The 23121-nt window shown below is 38.6% G+C and overlaps 1 protein-coding gene across 7 annotated transcripts in view; it reads left to right on the forward strand.

Annotated features, from left to right (window-relative positions):
- Positions 1–23121, forward strand: part of FOXP2 (forkhead box P2) — a 440819-nt gene that overhangs the window by 116695 nt on the left and 301003 nt on the right. The window lies entirely within an intron of this gene.

Below are 23121 nucleotides of genomic sequence, written 5' to 3' on the forward strand. Positions count from 1 at the left end.
GTCTAATGCCCGTCTGAGACTGAACCCTTGTGTCTTACGTACTTAGACCTCTGATCCTACTTGTGCTGCACGGTGCTTTTGAAATATAAGGACCTAAGAAAGTATAATGTAATTACTGCTATTTGAATGGCACTGGAGAGCGACAGGTGTGACTCTGGCATTTGGGTTTTCAGCGTAATCTGCAAAAGTTTTGAATGGCTGTCAAAATTTTCAAATATTGTGCTTATGAACTGTTGCTGTATAATTATGGCAAAAGGAAGACTTTAATCTGTCTTTATTTAAATATGTTAAGTGTTGAATAAAATAAAGTAAGGACTAGAATTCTAAAAAATATCTTCAAAAAGTTAACAGATTTTTTGGCCATTTTATGCCAATAAAGGATCTTGGTCTGAGGTCCAGCATAATCCTCCAAACACAACTGCTTTCCAGGCCATGGTGCCCTCAGGTGCCTCACTCTCACACCTTTTTGTGTTTTTTTTTCTTCACTACAGTGCTCAGATATGGTTTATTATGCCTTTACCTAACTGCTCTCTACGTTGTGCAGACTGCATCTTCATACTTATGCTATTTCCCTTCTATTTTCACATCCTGCATGCTCATACTGTAGCATAAGGAGATAATTGAACTCATGTTGCACCACGTTTTGTGTGCAGCTTTTTCTAAATGCTTTGTGTGCCTCTTCTGTTGAGATAAGTCTCAATTTTCTTCTTCCCTAATGACTACATTGAAGATTTGCTAAGAGTGCAGTGACAATGCACGTGAAAGAGCTCTCAGTATCTGACTGATGGCACTTCAGCAGCTAATTGCTCATAGAATTTTACTTCATGAAATGGTTCATACACCTGTTTCGCTCAGTGCATTACTTTGGAAATCTACATGGTGAGTGAAGCTTTGCCAAAATGTGTGAGATATATTCCAAAAACCACAAGCATAGTTGGAATTTATAAGGATCTGCTCTGAATGGTTCCTTTTTCTCCCACTCTAAACTCTACCAGTAGTAGATATTACTGACAGAAGGTGTTTATGAAGTTTCTTAAGTTTTTACATTATTTTGCTTCATTTGCCATTCTGAAAGATAGGTTTTGCTTTAACTGAAAATGACAGACAAAATTACTTCCTAAAAAAAACATCTGATCATTGTGAAGTCCTGTGGAATTATGAAATGTGTTGAGTTCAGTTTTTGAAAGGATCTGAGAATCACCGCGGTGAGTTATTTCATAAGAGAAGAAAGGAAAGGATAAGGGAAAAAGCAGTCCAAGGAAAGTTTAGAAAATACCATGCATCTGAGAGACACTTTTTCTGATAATTTGAAATTGATCTGGTATAATTTTAGCATTCCTTGGGTGTGAAAAAATACTGCAGAAACCACACTTGTTCAAGTTTGGCTTTATGTAGCTCGTTGGATGCTCTAGTTCATGTAATCAATGTGCAACACAGTCTGCTGACCTCAGGGATACAGAGATTTGTGGGGCAGCAGCGTTTGGCATAGCGGTATTTTTTACTTCAGAGGTATTTATGAGAGGTCTTCATATTCTGGTCCTATTGCCGCCACTCTTCCCACTCTCCTTAGTCTGTCATAGTGTTGCTGGTTTCCACTAGAGGCACCAGTTGCAGAAGTGAGAACACACTGAATTTTCGGGTGTAGTGGGAGAAATAAAATAGATTTATTTTGCTACTGTAAGGAAGGAACGGAAGAAAATGGAAGGAAAAGTGCAGGCAAGAGTATGTGATTGGAGTACCCCGCCTGTTCCCACCAGAGTCCTAGATTAAACTTGAGCTTTACTGACTTTTACAGCATGTGCAGAGTGATAGTCCCAGGAATAAAACATACCACAGAAAAAAATAAAAAGGCAGCCTGGAAGCTGTTGTAGTTATAGTTCACCTGCTTGAAGCTTTAGTGATTTGGAAAACCTCAGTTTTGATGCCTATACTAACAATGCATCAAAATACTTAAATGTTGCATGAAACATATAGTGAAACAGAAGGGTTTTATGGCACAGCAACTCTTAAATCTACTGTTTTCAGTACAAATGCATCATGTAACCTCCAGAAATTCATCTGGCTTCCCGCTCGATGTCCTGTTAGCTCCTTCCACATCAGTCCTCTCCTTCCTCCACCACAGTAGCTTACAGATTTTGAAGTTTCTGGTCTTACTTCCCAGGTGTAGGAAGTGCAGTAGGCACTTCAAAAGGTTATGTGGACAGACAGAGACAGTATTAATGGTAGTATCTTGAAGCCTATTGTTCTTTCCAAACAAATGAAAATGTGAACTATTTCATATCTAGAAAGGGGTTTGTTCTGACACAAAACCTGTGAAGGGAGAAAACTGAAGTTTAGGAAGTGTCCAACCAGTATGCTCTTCAGTAGTGCCATTTTGAGTGTCAAATCCTTAAGGAGTTCTCCTGTTGCCAGATGCTCTTTTGTAATAGACTGAAGGAAATGTCTTCATACCAACCTAGTGAAGTTTGTATGAGACTTAGAGTGTAGCAAAGATTTACATGAGCCAAAATAGGTGAGGTATATTTGTGTCTCTCCTCTCCCCTGCCTTTTTCTCCCCTTCCCTTCCTCCTCTCTTATCTCCCGTGCCTACCCCCCACTTTCCTTCCCTCTCTTTTTTTCACCAGCATAGAAGGACCATATTGGGATAAGAATATCAGAAATCCTTTTGAAATTTCTAGCTGGTCCAATCTAATAGACTTTTACAACTGTCCCAAGAAAAGTTACTGAAGACCATCAAGTTCTCTATATCAAAACTTTCTGTAGCAGAAAACACAGACTGCTGTCTTGTCAGTGAATACTCTGTGTGAATTAGTGGGCCTTTTCCATGTTTATGTGCTGTAATTTTATTTATTGCTAGGCAAACAGATAATGTTTTCCTCCTTGTGGAATCCTATTTCCTTTAAAATAAACATGCTTATATGTAGCCTATTTCTTTTTTTTCACAGATGTAATTTCTTATTCTTTGGTGTTGTCCTGTCATTGAGTTGGTGTTGTCCTCTTTATTGAGAACCCAGAGCAGTTAAGATGAAATAAGTTCAGTAGAACATTCAGTATGCTTTAATAATGCATATTTTTCCTTCTCTTTATGGAGCAAAGCACATGTAATGACAAATAAAGGATCTTCATATATGAAAGTTATTAGACAATATTATATTATTTGCCCTCATTGTGTTTGTAATACATTATCTCTCCCTTCTCTATATGTGCTAATATTCAACCCCAATTTGTGTGAATTTGTGTATTGGCCTCAGAATTTAGGACTGGAAGGGGTCTCCTGAGTCACTAAGCTTGCTACTACCTCTATCACAGCTGTAATAGCTTTTTTTTTTTTTTTCCAGTTCCTTTTAAAACTTTTATTTAAAATCATAGCTGGATTTAACTGGCATAACACTTTCTTTACAGCCAGAAGTCCTATGGCACTTTGCACGTACCTGTGAGGGAGAAGTACACCCTGAACCTTCACACTGGTTTCTCTAAATGCAAGAACAGTCATAGTTGGAAGTGCACTGTAATTTTTAGATTAAGGCCTTTCCAAATGTTATTGTCCTTCAAAGTAAATGAAATTAAATACTAGATTCCTTTCAAATATGGATTTGGGAAATTCTGATGTAATTGCATGTTTTTCTTACAAGGGCATTGGTTGTCCAGTAGCTTGTCCTCTGGTATTCATATCAGGCATACATAGTTTGTGTAGATATGGCTTATTTTTACTCTCTAATATCTTTGAGATTGTATGGGTAAAACTAAACAGAATTTATCCAGCAGGTATATTCAGCATAGCCTGAGCTTATTGCAAAGTAAGTATGCCAGCTTTTTGAGAAACCTCTTTTTCTCTAGAGTTAAAAATGAATATAACACATTACTTTTTAAATGTTCTTACTGATCCCATTATTCTTTCTGTGCATTTTACAAATAGGATGTGATGTTTTGAGTATGCTTCAGGCTTCAGTAGTTTGTATAATGTTCTATTTTCTGCAGCAAAAGCATGTCAAGGTGATCTCTGTGGGTGGTTAATGTTTTCTGGAGTTTATTCTTCAACCATGAAAATATGCAAACCTGGAGAGCTTGGTGGTATGTCATATATTTAGGTATAAATTTTTATTTTTAATTTTATCTTCATCAAAAATAACAGAAAAAAAAATCACAAGTGTAATAGTATATACTGTTGGTTCCTGGGTGAACGCAGTATTTGTCACTCCTGACTTGTGTTTGTGGTTATGCTGGTGACCAATTTTTGTGATAGCTTTGATTGCAATTTTGTGATCGTGTAGTGTAAAAGTGTCATATAAATGGAATATTTTAAAACATAATGTTTAAAATCTTAGAAAATCATAAAATGTGGAGGAAAACCTCTCTCAAAACTACTGAATGTTTGCATCTTAGCAGAAATACTCTTGATTTTTTGACAGGTGTTAGGTGTTATTTTGCTTGTTTTCAAATGTAAGTACTTTTTAAAACAATTACAGAAAGCAACAATAACATCTCTGTAAAAGAAATGTATAAACATTGTAACAGTATTTGAATAGGGAAGAATTATTAGAAATCTATTAAAGAACTGAAAGAGGCAAAAGCTGAACATAAGTAATGAATGCTTTCACTAGTGTTGCAGTAGTAACAAGAAAAAAAATGGAAGTGAAAAGCCAAATGCATCCATATACATAAAATGCATTTGATTTATAAAAAAGGAATATTGAAAAAGCTACTGAGCATTTCAATTAAATGCATACTGTTTTTTTTTTTCTTTCAAGACTAAAGCAAATATATAAGGAAATTGTTACTGAGAAATAATAATGTGCCTGCATGCTGATTGCCTGCTGATAGCATGTTTAATCATTGCTTCTGTCTTTCTTCTGGTTTTGTTTCCTTTAGCCTCTGTCTCTGGGAAATTGTATTTCTGCTGTTTGTATAGCATACAGGAGAAGCGAGTCTTTAGTTGTAAATGGGAACTCTGAATGTTTTTCAGGTATGTCTTACTAAGGTTATCCTCTCTGGTACAGTGAAAAGATCCAAAAGGTATCTGTAGCAGAGATCTTTTCATATTTCCCTTGCCATTCCTGGCAGTTTGATTTACCTCATTAAAAGGCTAGAAAAGCCACTCGGAGTACCTCCAAGCTCAGGGTCTTTATTCTTGATGAGAAATTTGTTCTTTTGGAGCTCAGGCAATTTGCAGAATCTGTGAATCACTTTGGTGCACACCTCTGGGCATCATAAGGAATATCACGCTCATGTTCCCCAGCAAGAGGCAAAGCAAAGCAAGACCTTTACCTTGTAGAAAGAGTTAATCAGGCTGTAGAAGAGCTGCAAATACATCAAAACCAGAGAATGTATCTATGCTCAGCTTTCTGGTGGTTATCTCTGAGAACATGGCCTTTTTAAGGACACAGTTTTCAGAATCAGTACAGGGAAGCTAAGGACTAGATCCAGTGTGATACTTTTTTTCATTTTTTCTTGGTGATCACTCTCCGCACAACCGTTTCACTTCTCAAGATAGCAGGACAACTACATCTTGTGTCTTAGAAGAGGTTTACATTCAGTGTTCTTGTCTCATCCCTTTCTCATGCCTAGGGAAATTTGCTAAGCCTACTTACCCAGCAGATCAGTGCTAGGCAGAGATGGGTGAGGTGCTTGTAGTCTTACGTTGCTAGTTGCAGAATGACAGTAGTAGTTCTGGTTCCTTACACATGTTTGACTGTCACAGATCCCTCATCTCTTACTGCTGCTCTTCGATCTGCAGCAGGGGAAAGTCACTGTAACAACATAGTTGATGCCACAGGAGTCCACAAAACAAACACACTGTGTGAAACAGCTGAAGCTGTTGGTGTTACAGAGAATGAGCTTTCTGGATACCCTGTTCTTGCAGTCAGGTACTGCATTCCTGAGGTGAGGCAGGCTGATCTGTGTCTGATTGGAGGCATCAGCTATTTGGCTCATCATGTTCCATTCAAAGGGTTAGTTGATCTTTCTCCATTCTCTCTGTCTGAAGTTTATAAAGATATTTAAAAAGAAAAACAAAATTTTGCTTTGATTAGGAATGTGATCTTACCATCAAATCTTTATTTTTTTGCATGCAGCTGGTGTGCTAGTGTCCTCGCATTCTGTCAGCCACGATGACAGCTTTTATTGTTAGCCATCTCATTTTTGTGAGAAGGTTGGAGGTATCTGTTACTGACAGGAGAACCCTCCTCCCCTCTCTAATAGTGGTGGACTTCTGCTCTCCCCATCCCATCTCTGTGCCCTGGAGGCAGAGGTTTCACTGGGGACTCATCGCAAGTTCATGTTTATAGTTACACTTCCCAGAATGCACTTGTTGATTCACTGTAGAATAGTCTCATGGAAAATGTGACTTCAAAAATTCTGATTATGCAGGATCAGTTGCTTCTCTTTGTGCTACAGCAACTTTATTATTTCTTCTAATGTACAGTAAGTTGTCTTGTTGTATCTTCTCTATATCTCTAAACAGCCTTTTGTTCAGAGAGACTACACACAGACTACATCTGATGATAATGGATATTTCAATGTATAGCAAAATATTTTTATCACGGATGGCATAATGGCAGCTGCAGACTTTTTTCAGTATATTATTTGATTGCTATTCTAATTGCAGAATTCTAATGACAGTCAAAAACAGCACAACTTATTTCAGAAATTTTTGTGTGCAAATATTTCTGATTTGTGTTGGGAGTTGTAAAACTTGGGTGCATAATCAAGTTAAAAACACTTTAGAATTTAATAAACGTGATATATGTTAAGGTTACTAATCTGTAAATGGCAATGAGCAGTCCATTATTTGTACTGGCCATCTGAAGTTTTTACATTATCTGCAGCTGGAGAGTATTTCTGTTCCATCTAAGCAGTGCTGGTAGAGTGTCACTAATGGAGACAAGACATACAGAAACAGTGGAAAATATATCTTCCACTTTGCTGATTTTTTTTTAAGAAGAAGTATCTTTCAAAAAATTTTATATACCTTGCTTCTATAGAAAATTTGAAATTGATAACTTTAGCTACTAAATGAAACTGCAGTACTGTGCTTTCACTTCATGCAATAACCAAAAATCAGTCAAACAATTCAAGTCACCTGTTGCTTTATGATTTTCTTCACATGTAACAACATAGAGTTTAAACTTGTGTTGGAATTATCACTTAATACCAATCAAAATTCCTCGATTTTACACTTCAGTGTTTGAAAGAGAAAAAATAGAATTAGCCATGGTAATTTTGGTCAGAGCGTATTGACTTCAGCAATGAAAGAGATTAAAAATATATTGCAAATGCATTTTTTTACTGCAAGTCAGTAAACACTGTTTCAACGCCTATCTGGCACATGACAAAATAAAGTTGTATTTATCAGCAAAATTCATGTGTTTGCTTTGTGATCAGTGTAGACATATTAGCATGTATTTTGTAGGAATTATTTGGGTTTTAATAGATCATATAGAGATTTTGGCATCAGGAAAGTGATTTATGAATTCGTGATAAAAATAAGTGGATAAGACGTAAAAAAAGCAAGGCTAAGCATGGAAATCTTTGCTTAAGCCTCAGATAAGCTTCCAAATGTAAGAATTTACCTGAACAGATACAAATGTTGCTATAATTGCTCACCACTGAAGTAATGTAAAAATAATGTAAAATCTGCTGAACGTAGCCCAGTTGTTTTATACTTGACATGGTGGGCTTGATTCTGTGTCCTGCAAATCTGGGATACCTTGAGAGGGCTGGCAGGTACAGCACAGGAGACCTGCACGCTTCTGAACTGACAGCTGTAGGCCAGATGGGGTTACCTTGGTGACTCTGCGGGCAACTGAGCAGAGCCTGCCATGTTTGCAGAGTTACCGACATGAAGGGTATTTTCTGTTCTTTGCAGTGTTATAGATTATTCTGCTTTTAACGGATGTCTTGAATCCTTGGAAAGGCCCCTAACAGAGTGTTTTGAATATTATGAACGCAGGGGCCAGATCTTGTTTGCTAGTCTCAGGCAAAGAGTCTTATTACAATGACTAGAGTCAACAGAATGCTGACTTGGAGAAGCTGAAATGATCCCAGTTGTATATTTCTCCGTATAACATATCTACCAAAAGGTGTGCAGTGGAGATGGAGTCATAGGTATAACAGCATTGCATGAATCCCATTTGTGGAAACACAGATAAAGGAATTTCAGAAGTCCTCAGTTCTAGCTTTAAATGTGAACGCTAAAATCAGAGGGAATGTCACTATTTGAGGGTAGCCTAGTTACATCAGTCCTGAACTATCCTGGAAATCTCTTCTGTCAGTAACGTTTCAGAAAGCACCTCTTACAGTATAGCATTTAATGGTAATACTATATGAAATAAAACTTATTTTTTGTATTTCACTGAAAAGTTCCGGTTGCTTTAAATCAAGGACAGTTTAAATTTCTTACAGGCAGTATGCAACGAAAGGCCTTTCTGAGACTGCTGGCAGGCAGTTTTCAGAAAGTGTCCTTTTTACATCACAGTTCAGGGCAGTAGGATCATATTTAAATAAATGCTTCATGACATCAGTAACCCGTGACTTTAATCTCTTTTACTTTACCTTTGACACCAGCATATTTGTGCTTGTCTTTACCTGCATTTTAACATTTTCACTGTTTATTCTTCCATTATTCCCATTAATCTCTTCTTCTTCTACTCCATCATCTGTCTTTCCTTCTGTTTTCTGTCTCCTGCTTTACTTACTTAACCCTTCAGCTGCTTGTGTTTTTCTTATTACCACTGTGCAAGACTCCGGATAAGGGCAGGTGGAAAAGCTACTGCTGAGTAACATCTGAAGTGCATCTGCTGTGGTGTGACAGACCATCTGCGTGCTTTAAATACCAGCTTAGTTGATCTTTTTCATTTACTGTACTGGAATTATATGTTTGTCCTTGTGCTTGCATGGCCACATGTGCACCCAGAGCCATGCCGAAGCAGTTAGAGTCCACCCAGGACAACCGGCAGTAACACGCTTGTCTGCCGGTGCTCTTAATTGTGCTACTCCTTCGTATCCTCCTGGCTTCCACAACTTATTCCTTACTCTTCTCATCCTCTTTTGCTTTTTGCACTCCCTTCTGTTACCATTTAACATTTTCTCATCTTTTATTTTTGAACAGCGGTATTTCCCATTTCTTTTGTGAAATTTACTTGTGAAACAGCAAAAGTCTGCTTGTTTTACTAAGAAGGTTTACTGCCTGTGTGGTGCAGTGGGATAGAGGATATTCCTGTATATTTTTTCAGCCGTTTTAGCCATTTTGACAATATTTGTGTTCCTTACAGAAACAAGCCATGAGTATGACAGCTTAGGTTTTGTCATTTCTGACTTATTTTAAATGAGCCAGAGGTTTTAAAAAACTTTACAGTTGGGATGGTGTAATGTACATTGCAGTAATACAGGAAAGACTTTTGAAGCATGTTATCTTGGGGACCATATATATAGCAGTAGTAGATTTTTGCATTAAACTGCACATTCTTAATTTCACACTTTTAGGGCTACCAGTCTTCAGAATATATGCAGTAAATTTTCACGTTACAGTATGTAAACATCCTCCAAAATATTAGCAAAATGTCCAGTGTTGTGGTTCTGTAGAGACAGTGGGTAAGCATGGTGGGTTAGCTATGGCCAGCCACTCACTCATTCCCCCTCCTCGACAGGTTGGGGGTGGAGAAGATAGGATGAAAAAAAACTCGTGGGTTAAGATAAAGACAGGGAGATTGCTTACCACTTAGTCTTACTGGCAAAGCAGACCTGACCTGGGGAAAATGAACTTAATTTATTGCCAATTAAAATAAATTTTGGTAGTGAGAAATAAAGAAAATTTAAGCATCGCTTTCTTAAGGAAGCACCATGTCACCTTCTTCTTCACTGACCTTGGTGTCACAGGGCTGTTTCCTACACTTTTCCCCCTCCTTCTCTGTCTGTGTGGTGGTTTTGTCCTTTCCTAAACCTCTTTCCCCGAGGCCCCACCACCATCGTGGCGGCGGGGCCCAGCTGTGGCCTGGGGCGGGCGGGTTGGAGCCGGCTGGAACCAGCCGTGTCCGGCACGGGGCAGCCCCGGCTTCTCCTCACAGAGGCTGCCCTGCAGCTGCCAGTGGCTCGCTGCGGGCACCCAGTGCAGTAAATAATCTCTAGGACTGTGGTGGGGAAATAATTATTGATGACTGAAAGGAAAACAAGAACCCAACACAAACAATGTGGAATGTTTTTCTAGGTTTTGGGGTGAGGTGAGAAACAAAAACTTAAATCAAGATGGCACCTTTTACCCCTGCTCACGTTGGTCGGCGCTGTTCAGGCAAGAGAGATGCGTGACAGAAGGGCTGAGGGCAGGTGGGGATTGGCCTACCTGGTCTAAAAACTCAAACCTAAATAATTAAAGCATATTGTTACCATAGCTAAATTGCTGTTTTGATAGAAAGGTAAAAAACACAAAGTACTTTCTTGCAAGGAGAGGCCGTTGTTCGTCACACAGTAAGATGTGGAAACTAAAAGCTGAAGTTTAGGAACTATGTAGTAATTCTCTGTGGAGTGTAAATGTAAGTTGTTGTGTTTCATACTCCTGATTTTATAGGGGAGGGTGCATATTTTCTCAGGGTTAAAGATGTATGTTTGTGCCACTGAATATATATATTAAAATGAAAGCAGTTTAGGAACAGAGCCTGTATGTTACCTGGCAGTTTTTAATGAGTCCTAGTAGGTCAGTGGAAAGATCTTGCTTCTGGGGCATTGGATCAGACTCATATCCCTGACAGGAATTTCCACAGGATCGTATTCAGCCAATTGTCATAAATTAAAATTCGTTGGCTCTGCAACAGCCAAAGCAAATGATGTTACTGGCAAAACTAATCACATTTTACCTTTCTGAAGTGAAGTTCTTACCTGCCAGGATTCTCTTACCATGTGCATTTCAATCATCCCTCTTTAAAAGAAAAAATATATTAATATTTTGAAAAGCAAAAATGTGTAGTTTAGCTTATTAGTATTTTACGGCATTTATTTTATATTTAGTTTGTACAGTGCCTGGAAGTGTTTGTATGAGGGCCATTTTATTTATGTAAAATTGATTGATTGATTGATTGATTGATTGATTGATTGATTGATTGATTGAAAAAAGTCACAAAAAAAATAGAAAAATGTCTGTCCAAGAACATTTATTGCTTTTAAAATATAAAAGCTATCCACATTTCCATTATGTTTTGATTTGTTTGTTTCAAGATGGAAGATTTTTGTTTGTCATGTGCAACTTGTGCATCCTCCAGTGCAGGAGTTTGCTATGGGAATTGTTTTAGTCATTTGTTATGAAAGTTGATGCAGAAATGAGAATTTGTGTAAATGCCTAAATTAACTTGTGCCCTTTATTTAGTTTGGAAATTGTTGGGTTTTAAAATTCATAAAATAGGTTAGATTCATTCCAGCTTCTTTATGAACAAATACATTTTCTTATGAAAATCAAAGATTTGATTACTCTTTTTTTTTTTTTGGCTTTCACCAATAGTTTAAATCACTAGGGTAAGAGGCTTTGCTGCTGTGACAATGTTGTCCTAAAGGTAATAAAAAGTAGTTACAGAAGAGACTACCTCTGTATTTACTGTGGAATCACATACAGAAACCTACTGAGTGTGAAAAGTTGTACTGCAGTTCTGCAGGTATGTGAGACAGTTCCCAAAAGTTGCAGGCAACATTTGGACCCTCTGTACAGTGTGTTTTCAAAAGCTGCATTCAAATTTTATTATAAAATTTAAAGTTCTTGTCCAGATAGTCTGAGAAGAGTGTGGCTGGAGCAAAACCAGGGTATTGCAGAGCAACTATTTAACAGCGGCCAAGTAAAAATATTTTAAAAAGCATGTAGTTACTTTTTCTACCTAAGGTCCAACTTAGAAACAAACCATTCATGCAAATTTTTCTTCATAAAATATCAAGTTATTATCTACAAGTTATTATATACTTCATTTTGGTAATGAGTGATATGGGAGACCAGCAGGACTAGATTTATACTCGTGTCTTTACTGATGTTCATATCATGCTCCGTAGCAATTAGCTGTTAATATAATACCAGTGACTTCAGTTACAGTTACAATTACTGTGAGCATTTGTGCAGGTTTTGAACAGAAGGGTGGATGAAAACATATTTGTGATATGTTTTTTTCTTAACTGAAGATCCTGTTTTATTGATGAGAGTTTCTGGTGACAAAAATGGATCAACTTCTTTGAGGTACATCTAGGTACCTGGGTCACGTAGCCTGGACATATATCTTTCAGGAAAAAAAAAAGGCAATTTATGAGATGGCGACAAGAAAATTATTGTTAAGGGATAACAGTTTAAAGCATTTTTTTCTTTATAATTACTAGGGAACCAGATCTTTGTATTACAGCTTGGATCCTTTGCAGATTAGAGATTTGAAAATGTACGTTTTTGTTCAGCTGCATGGTTGTGTACAAAGCTCATGCACAATCCCTTTTATGTATGCTTGAACTCTTGCGTGCATGTGGAGAGAGATGGAGGTTCATTCTGGCTCATGTTTGAAATACCTTTTATATCATTTATTGACAGCTTATCCCTTCTCCTCAAGCCAGGCACTGGCTGGCATCCAGCATTCTGACACACCCCTTGTCCTCCTGCTCAAAGCAATCAGTTCCTGTAGTTTTCATCATTCTTGTGTAACAACTATATGAGGATAAAAGTTTGGAAAGTAGAAAAGGTCAAGTTTCCACCATTACCCTGTCCTATCATGGGATCATTTTGTACATACGAGTGGCTACTGTTTTAATTCTTTTTTTTTTTGCTAATGGTAATCAAATGCAAGTGCAACAAAATAATGATATCAAAAGCTACAGCCAAAAGTAATGTGAATGGAGAGGGGTAAATGTCAAATCAGATGACTTGGACTCTCTCAGAATCCAAGGGCACATTCAGGGAGGATAGTGGCACAGTATCTGGTATGTCTAGTAAGTCAGAGGTCTCTGCTCACCAGCAGTAACCAGCCATACCACTGCCCTGGCTGCGGTCAGTGTTCAGTAGCAGCATGTGGCTTTTCTCCACCGGCACAGTGATGCAGAAGTCACTGTCCAGAGCTCAGGGGATGCTCCTTTTAGTCTGCTGCTTCTTAGGAACAAGGCTCTTCAAGTGTGTCATTCATCAGTTACAGATGAGGAACAGGACATCAGTGAGGGTTCTTTGGGGGTCATCTGTTTTACAGGAGGAAAATCGATGCCATTTTATAAGTGACTGCACAGTGCAATACGGGGAACCATGACTGAAGCACATGTGATTCTTGAGAACTGGATGTAGCTACAGCTGGGGGCCTGGAAGTCCTTGAAAATGAGCCCTATTAGTGCCTTTTCTCCTCCTTTCAGATTGCTCTAACCATTTTTAGTTATTAGTACCTTTTGGTCTCCAGGAAGCCCCATACCTAGCTTTTTTATTTTTCTCTGAAATAAAAAAGGTTTTAAGCTTTTGCAAGCTTGCAACATTTTATGCATTATACTGCAGTGATATGAGAAACTTCTTAGCATGTGGGTGGGTGGCCCGCAGTTCAGTTTGAGGTCCAAGCCAGTCTAGATTCACCAAAGACTTCAGCATCTCTAATGTCCTGTAGCTCAGTTATACATTTTGTAAGAAATAAGCCTTTTTTATTTGTCTTGAACAGGTGTCCGATAGCTTGGTTTGTTAATTCTTATACTGGAGTGTTGGCCTTCGCCCTGCCCTTCCCATGTTTTGGCCTTTTTTCATATCTCTCTTAATCATCTCTTTTCCAACCTGTAGCATCATAGTCCACGTAGCTGTTGCCTGTATGGAAGCAATCTGTACTTCTGACTGTTCTTGTTTTCTCTGAATCTTCCACATGTCTACAGTAACCTGTTTGGCTAGGGTGGAAAGGAAGAAAGAGCTAGGTTCTAGACACTGTTGCATTGCCACTGAATTTATACAGTTGTATGATGATCTTTTTGTTTCATTTTTCCCCCCATGCCTTTCTTAGCACTTCCTGTTTTTCAGTTTGATGGCGTCTGAAAAGTGAGCTAAGATTTTCACAGGACCTTAATTTATAGTTGTGAATGTCATTTTTAGGTTGTTCAAAGCCCATCATTGCATAGTTAGCATTGTTTCTTCTCTGTAGTCATCATTGTACATTCCTTTTCATTAAATATTACTTGCTGTTTATCACTTCATGTTCAGTATTATGTTTTCTTTCTGCAGTTCTTCAGTCTCTCTTCATCTTTACTGCCCATGGTTTAGTGTTAGACAATGTTGTCACATCATGCTCATCCCCTTTCCAGATAATTTTTGAATATGCTGAGCAGCACTGGCCTTCTCACAGATAGGTGCGTTGGGTCCATTGCTGATGTGCTCCTGGGAAATACTGCAAACTGTCATTTACTCTTATGCTTAATTTCTCTCTTTTAGTTATTTTAAGCAGTGCAAGGATCTATTTTTTTTTCTCCCATGCAGTTTAGTTTCTTTTAGAGACTTTGAGTAAGAGAGCTTATAAAATGATTTTTGGAAATAACACAGCTTACAAGTGGATCTCTTTTGTCTGTGTTCTCAGTTACTTCTCAAAAAAACTGTGATCATCTGAGACAAGGCCTTCCTTTTCGTACTCGAATGTTGACTCCTTCCCAGCATGTCATATATATTGACATACATATATTCTTTATTGTAATCTATACTTTATCTATCCTTTATTTATTCTTTATCTATTCTTTATTGTAATCTATACCAAGTTGCCTAGTATGAACTCCATGTGTACTGATCTGTAGTTTTGGATTGATTTAATATTTACCGCCTTCCTTTGATACCAAGACAATTTGAAGCAGGCATTTGTCCATTATTATAAGTTCAGCTATTTCATACTGATGTTCTTTAGAGCTGTTGATGGGATACGCTCCAGTGAAATAATCTGTTGGAGCTCAGTTTGCCTTTTTGTCCTCATCTTCTCTAATGGCGCTTCAGTTTAAGACAGATCCTCTCATGCATCTCTCTGAGGAGGGTGTCTGGCCTTGTGACTTCTCCAATCTGCTCTACTGTGGGTGCAAAACCTATTTTTTGTGGTCCCTTCTCTCTGCCAGCTGTGGGCAGAAGCTCCTAAGTGGCTGTATGCGGGTGGCTCCTCTCTGGGCCTGATCCTGACTCGCAGCCTTGGCCTGTCCCCACTGAGGTGCCTGATACTGTGGGCTGGGGCTGCCTGCAGCTGCCCCTGGCCAACCATGCTCCCTGGCTGAGGGTGGCTGGGCCCTGCCCTGCCCATGGACAGCCCCTACCACTCCCAGCCCCCAGCCCACAGGGGGTCCCTGCAGCTCTGTGACATCTGACTGTGTATTTATTTATACTTAAGCCTCCCAGAGACTGCAGTCCTGTATGTTTTCCTCACTTGGACACAACTAGAAGCTTTTAGAAGGATGCCTTTTTCTTTGTAATAAGCTCCTTCATCCTGTTTGTTCTTGAGAGCTCGCTTCTCCGGATTTTTTCAGTCTTTTTTGATAAGTTGTATGCATTTCTTCTGAGCTTGCAAAAGGTGTCTTTAATAGGTCTCCGTGCCACCTATAAAGATATGACTCTTGTAGCTGTCCCTTTTTTCTTTCTTGTAACGAGCTTACTCATTTTTATTCAGTGACCCACTTTGAAATAGTGGTAGGGCTTTTTGGCTTTTGTTGCCCCTTCAAGGACATAGATTCCAATCTACATCAAAGCAGTTATTTACTGTGGCTAGAAACTTACTTTGGGTCATACCCCAATGTGATGCGTACTCATATAAGACAGGCAGAATTACCTAATGGCCCTAATATTTAACTGCCATACTTACAGGGGCATTTTTCAGTGTTATGAAGGTGCTCTGTTTCTTAGGTGCCTTTAGGGATTGGTTCAGAACATGGGTTAAGTTTATATCCTGTGTCTTTTTCTATGTCATATTCCTTGGCCATTGCCAAAGGGGAGTCTGTGGGTTGTTTAACATGAATGGACTGTTAAATTCCAGATGGATCCGATAATGAAGAGCAGTCATTCTCTAATTTTTGTGAAAAAAAAACTGAATCTTTGAGCTTGCCCAGTAACCTGAAGTCATCCATATGAAACTATAGCATAGCTGAAGACTTAATTGTACTTTTGATTCTGTAGGGCGGACTACGCTGTATGTAAGAGTTTTCTCTCCACAGTTCAATATAGCTCTGAGTAGGGAACCAAGGAGTGGATGGCAGAGATGTGTGAGCAGTGTCCTCTAGAGAGGCCTTTCACTCAGGTCACTGGGCAGGGTCTCTGAGGAGAAATATGCCACCAAGGATATAAAACTCTCTCCTTCTTCGCAAAAGACACAATAAATTAAGTCATGCCAAATGTCAGTTTTAGGGTAGGGACCTCTGCGAGGATCCAGTCGTCTTATGGACATCTAGTCTGCTTGAATTTTCTGTAGCTAACCATGGTGGTCATATCAGTATTGAACCGACCTCATAAGCAGTGTAAGCAGTCCTTGAGGTGCCCAAACTGAGGATGTGGTAAGGCCATGGAAGCCCCATGGAAGCCCCATGCGATGAGGGAGTAACCTGCTGTTCAGGCAAAGTGGAAAACATATACTTGGCAGATGCAGTGAACAGTCAGCTAATGGAGATGACAGCAATTGGTGGGACAATTGCCTGTCTTTATTTCCATGGTGCCTCTTTTGGCAGGAGATTGTGGTTGCCCAAGTGTTAGAATCTTTTCTTTTTGGTCTCCCCCCCCCCCCCCCCCCCGACTGTTTGACTTACTTGTCTTCTTTCTCCCCCGTTTTTCTTGTAATCTTTAGAAGCTTAAGGGGGTGTGTGTGTGTGTCATGTTTTCTGGCGGTTTTGGATTTTTTGTGTATTTTGATTGATTAGATGGGTTTTGCATTGTTTGGGGTGGAGTTTAACTGTTTTGTTTTTCTTTTCCCTGGAAGTTGTTTGTGTGGCTGCTTAATTTTTTATATTTCGTTGTTGGCTTTGTTGGGTTTTCAGTTTATTTGTTTAGATGGGATTTTTGTGGGTGGGGAGGAAGCAAGAGGAGCTAGAGGAATGCACTGCCAAGTGGCAGAACAACTTGAATGGTGATGGATGCAAGCAGAGTCAGGCAGAGAAGGGTTGGGAGGGTTGCCCTTTATGTGAAGGAGCAGTTTGAATGTGTGGAGCTCTTATGTGTGAAGGTTTTGATTCAATATAAGGGTAAAGGATTTCAAAGAAAGGACAATTATGCAGCAGAACAGGTTGCCTAGAGAAGCCAGGTTGTGGAATTGCCTTTCTTGAAAGTTCTGAAGATGCATCTGTCTGATGTCCTAAGTGACCCAGTCAAAATTCAGGTGCTGCTTTATGCAGGATCTTGGATGAGACAGCCTCCTAGGCTGAGTGAATGACTCTGTGATATGGTGCATGCATCATGGCAGAAGGGTCAGGTGCTCTTTGGCTTTACATGTTACTGATTTATAAATCTGTACATACGTCTCCTTATAGGAACACATTTGATACGTAAGACAACCCAGGATGATCACTATGTATGTGCTCTTATGAGATAGTACTTGTTAAAGTTGTTACTTCTACATTCTCTTCTGATAGTATTCCTGAATCCCTTCTATTCATGTCACATGAGAAAATGGGAGAAACAAATTTTAATCCTGGAAATAATTCACGAAATGTAGTGCCATTGCGTTTATGGTATTGTAGATCAAACTATTTAGGAACAGTTCATTGCTTCCATTTTTGTTTATATTCTTCTTACGCTATTACTGTAGGCTGCTGCAGTTTATTGTGATAAGAAAATTCAACAAGTGGAAAGTGGTTCATCTCTGAGCTGTCTTACAATAAATTATATGTTTTCAGAAGAAAGACAGATGTGCCTGACGATAAAGTAAGGCATGATATCTGTGCACATTGGATAAATCGGTCAGAAATATCCACGAATATATTTTTATCGTGCATACTTGTAAGATTAGCGTCAGCATGGGTTATCTACCATGTAAGTGCAAGTCAAGCAAGTTGGACCTGCCTCAGGGGTGGTTTAGTCTGTATACCCAACAATTCAGACAGTGCTGCTGCGGATGTTTTGGAAGAGAAGGCTGAGGTGGGGTGGTATTTCCTTTGCTCCAGGCTTCCTGTGTGTTTGTACTGTCTTCATTTTCTCAGTGTGCCTCAATAAGTGTAGGTAATTGGTGCCCTATTAATCTTTAGGGTACATAAGACCTAAATGGAGTACCCTCCCTCCCCAGCCACCCCCCCCCTCCACCAAGAAGAATTATATGTAACCTGTACATCAGTTACACAGTGAATGGAATATATCAGAAGTAGATGATATATTTAGTCCATGTCATAAATTTTTTTCTGTCAGTTGGCAATTTCCAAAGCATTAAATACTAAATTTTTAATGCTTTTCTGTAAATTTTATTATTTTCCTTGATCTATTTCTTGGCATAGTTGCATGTTGTTGTGATTGAGTATAGATGTTTTGATTAGCAAATCCACGTTGTAAAAATTCAAAGTTAATTTTAGTGAATATGTTCTATCTAGTGATAGAATATAATGTGAAATTTTGTAAGTATATAGCATTTGTTAAAAAATTTAGAAAATAATAGTTGGGGAAAGTTGACAGCTCAAGAAGCATTCAGGGATTCATTATTTTCTCTGTACCAGGTAAAAAAAAAGGTTGCTTCTCCCACCACCACTGTACTTCTGTTTGGACCCACTGATAACATAACAAAATCCAGCTTTCATTTGTCTTAAGTAGTAATGTACAGTAGCATGTAAAAATTGGCTAATGAGATCACAGTAGTTTGAAGGTCTTTTCTTAGGCTCATTTAACTTTGGAATGATTATAAAACATAACTACTAATTTATTTTGCGTGTTCTTGTTAATTATAATGGCATTCAGTAGTGCTCATCTGGTTATGAGCTTCTGAGTGTTTCTCTGTCACAGAAATTGTCTAACTCAATACTGGGATTCAGGAAGGAGCATTTTTTTTTCTTTTTGCAGTTCTGTAATTTACATAATATTCTGTAAAAATGCATATTTTTGTAGTATCAATGTCTTGAAGCAGTTTAAATATCACTAAAAACACATAGTCTGACTATTAAGTAAATTTAAACATTTTTATTTAATACTTTTAGAAGATAAATGTTATACATTGTGTGTAAATGGTGTATTTACAAATAAAATTTGGGATGTCCAGTTGACATAGTGCAATTTAAGACTTGCTTAGAAGTCCTGTTATGAACTAAGACGTCTTTTGGTTTTAATTGCATGGAAGGGCTGTATGATGGAAAGGTGGAAGCTATGGATATCAGTGAGTATATATGCCTTTAAAATAATAGTTAGTCTCTCTAGCAAGTAGTCCTTGCTTTACTGAAACCAGTTGTGTCTTTGGCCCAGTCTAGCTGATTCAAAACAAATACATCTGAAGATACCTTATGTAGGTGGCCTTCAACCATGCTCTAAAATACTCTTGAATGCTTTGGTGAGTAGTGCTTTGCTGAAATATATTATACAAATACCCACTTAAAGCAGTAATGCACAGTTTGAATCATTTTTATTATGGAAAAAATGTGAACAAGTAGGTCTTACGTGAAACAGAGAAACATCAGAATAACAGTTGATTTATTGAATAGTAGAACTGCTTAAAAGCTGTAGTGCACTCAGGTGGGGTTATTTACATTTTAAAAATACCAAAGGCCACCAACAAGGCAGAATAGCGAATAAGAGCATATAGTCTCAAATCAAAATGTTGTCACTGACGCAGTGTTTAAACATATGACAGGTAAACTTATCCTAACCATTTGTGACCTAAACATAAAACAAGCTAAGAGATGAATGCAACAAATAAACAAATGAGTTAAAGGGAATGGCTTGCAGCACATGGGCATTATATTTGCTTATTTAAGTCAAGTTTCAAAGGAATGTCTTTATCTAGGAATGAACTTGGCTTTCATTTTGAATTAAATTATTTTTATGTTCTAGTGATTCCTGAAACAGCCATGAAAATTCACATAAATAAAAGCCAAATCCTGTTAGTTGTGCTCATAATAAATAATGCTCTATTACATAAAAAGTCTAGAGCAGTGTGTGGCGTGACAAAACACTACCTAAACTCCGTTACATTGTCAGCATTCAAAAATGGATCTATCACCTATTTAGCTTCTGTGCTAGGTGGGTGATCATAATCGTTAGACATTTTATCATTTGGAGAAAAATTTTATTAGAATTCCTCTAAATCAACATTTCTAATGAGCGTCTACATATCAAATTAATTCAGTCACGGACCAATGCACTTTTCCTTTCTTGGATATTACAGAAGTTTGTGGTATTTGCTTGTTTGGCTCAAATTTTAGGGACCTGAATGATGAGTCAAAGACAAGTAGCATGCAGGTACTTTCAGTTCAATTGTATTCTGTTGTTCACAGGATGAGAGTGTCCCTGCCTGAGTAAACAACACTACATCAAGGTGCCAGAACTGCTTGAACTTTCATCCACTGCAACTATATTAAAAAACAAAAATATCTTTCAGGATGCTTTTAAGGCTTTGGTTGGAAAGTTCGGTGAATTAGATTTTAAACTTCTAAGGTTCAGAGGGAGTTCAGCTGGAATTAGAATCATAAAATAATTAAGGTTGGAAAAGACCTCTAAGATCATCAAGTCCAACCATCAGCCCAACACCACCGTGTCTCCTAAACCATGCCCTGAAGTGCCACGTCTACATGTTTTTTGAACACCTCCAGGGATGGTGACACCCTCACCTCTCTGGGCAGCCTGTTCCAATTCAGCCTATTCCAACTCTTTCAGTAAAGAAATTTTTCCTAATATCCAGACTAAACCTCCCCTGATGCAGCTTGAGGCCATTTCCTCTCATTCTATTGCTAGTAACTTGGGAGAAGAGACCAACACCCACCTCACTACAACCTCCTTTCAGGCAGTTGTACTCCCCTCAGCCTCCTCTTCTCCAGGCTAAACAACCCCAGTTCCCTCAACCTCTCTTAATAAGACCTGCTCTCCAGACCCTTCACCAGCTTTGTTGCCCTTCTCTGGACACGCTCCAGTGCCTCGATGCCCCTCTTGTACTGAGGGCCCAAAACTGAACACAGTATACAAGGCGTGGCCTCACGAGAGCTGAGTACAGGGGGTCAATCATCTCCCTGCTCCTGCTGGCCACACTATTCCTGATACAAGCCAGGATGCTGTTGGCCCTCTTGGCCACCTGGGCACGCTGCTGGCTCATGTTCAGCCGGCTGTCAACCAGCACCCCCAGGTCCTTTTCTGCTGGGCAGCTTTCCAGCCACTCTTCCCCAGGTAGCATTGCACGGGGTTGTTGTGACCCAAGTGGAGGACCTGGTACTTGGCCTTGTTAAACCTCACACAATTGACCTCAGTCCATCAATCCAGACTATCCGGGTCCCTCTGCAGAGCCTTCCTACCCTCAAGCACATCAACATTCCTGCCCAACTTGGTGTTGCCTGCAAAATTACTGAGGCTGTACTCAATCCCCTCATCCAGATCATTGATAAAGATATTAAACAAGACCGGCCTGATAAAGATATTAAACTGCACTGATAAAGATACTAAGCAAGATATTAAAGAGTTCTTAGACACTGAAGGATAGAAAAAAATATCTCTGTAAGCACTGTGAGTATGGGATAAGTAAACAATGACATTAAAGGTCTGCTAGCTGTGGTCCAAGGGATGGAAAGTGCTGGCTCAGTTGAAGGGAGGGTAGAGAAATGTTATTGTTTAACCAGAATAACTGGTATGATTCAGGTCCAGGTTTCAGGATGCAAACAAAAATCAAAACAAATCAGTGTTTATAACAAAAGTAATGCTATTTTTACAAGGCAGCTGCCTTTGTCAGACAAACCACACTGGAATGTAGTGTAAATGAAACATAGGTCAAAAGAGAAGTTTCTAAAGGTGCAGATTTATACCAGTAAAAAGAGTGTTGAAAGATGGTGCCTGCCACCTGTCTGGGATATATCTGTCATATATACTCGGTGTGATCGTGCCTGCTTTAAATATTCATTACTGACTTCTGAAAAATTGTAGAAAACCTGATAATTCAAAAAGACCAAAGATAAAATTTTAGTAATCAAGACTAATGAGTGTGGTTGTTTTTGTATTAAGAATAATTATGATAAAATATTATCAAAATTTCATCTGAGAAGGCTGTATCTCACCAAAGTAGGTTATGTTTTGTTGTAAGATTTCATATATCATAACCGTCTTGGAATTTTGTCTGAGCTGAAGCAAAGTGTGATGTTTAATATGATCTAAGCTAAGAAAACTGATTATTTGTGGTTTTTTTTTTGTCATAAACGTATATAGGAAAAAAGAGAAATACAGAATATTGATATTTGAGGCTTACATATTAACATCTGTCAACAAACAGCACGTATTGTTGAAGAAATAACCATAAGATATATTTCTGTCTAGAGTTCGGGTGCACAAGAAACTTCAAAGGTACGGAAGCATAGCTACACTGGCAATCTTTTAACGGGAAATAGGAGAGTGAGGTGAATGCTTCTCTCTCCGTTGGTTGGCCATTTCCATTCTGGATTCAGGGTGACCACATGACCACCAAGCAAAGTTTCATTGACACATATTTTACTTTCTGACAACTTTTAGGAATTGCCACCCATCTTCACCTCCTTATATTTGCCTTAGGATCCTTACCTGTTTTTAACATTTTCTTCTTTTTCTCTTTGTATTAAGAGCTCATAAGATTTCCTTCTCATTTCCCAGTGCTGTCCTACTGTGCAGGGGTTTCACGTAGTGTTTATTCCTCCAGCCTGTCATCCTTTGCTCTTCCTTCTTCACTTGCTCTACTACAGAGGCTGCCAGGTAGCTTTCAGTTTTCTGGGAACTTCGACCTTCCCAGCAGGTTTTGTTACATTCTACAAACAAAGGAAAAAGTTAGAACTGCAGCTCTTTTAAATGTCCAAACATCTTGTAACAAAGTGTGTATTAATAATGCCAGTTGGAACACAGAATTTTTTTTAAACTGTGGGAAAGCAGTCTTTCTTTATAAAATTCTACATTCATTTTACTCTTCAGTCTGCTTCTGTCTGACCTTGTCAGCAAGGGAGAATTGCCAAGAGGCACCACTGAGAGGCTGGTAGGATCAACTTCAGAAGTAGCAGAGTTTCAGGCATTAAGGCTATGTC

Source organism: Phalacrocorax aristotelis, chromosome 1, assembly GCF_949628215.1.
Source record: "Phalacrocorax aristotelis chromosome 1, bGulAri2.1, whole genome shotgun sequence".
Lineage (NCBI taxonomy): Eukaryota > Metazoa > Chordata > Aves > Suliformes > Phalacrocoracidae > Phalacrocorax > Phalacrocorax aristotelis.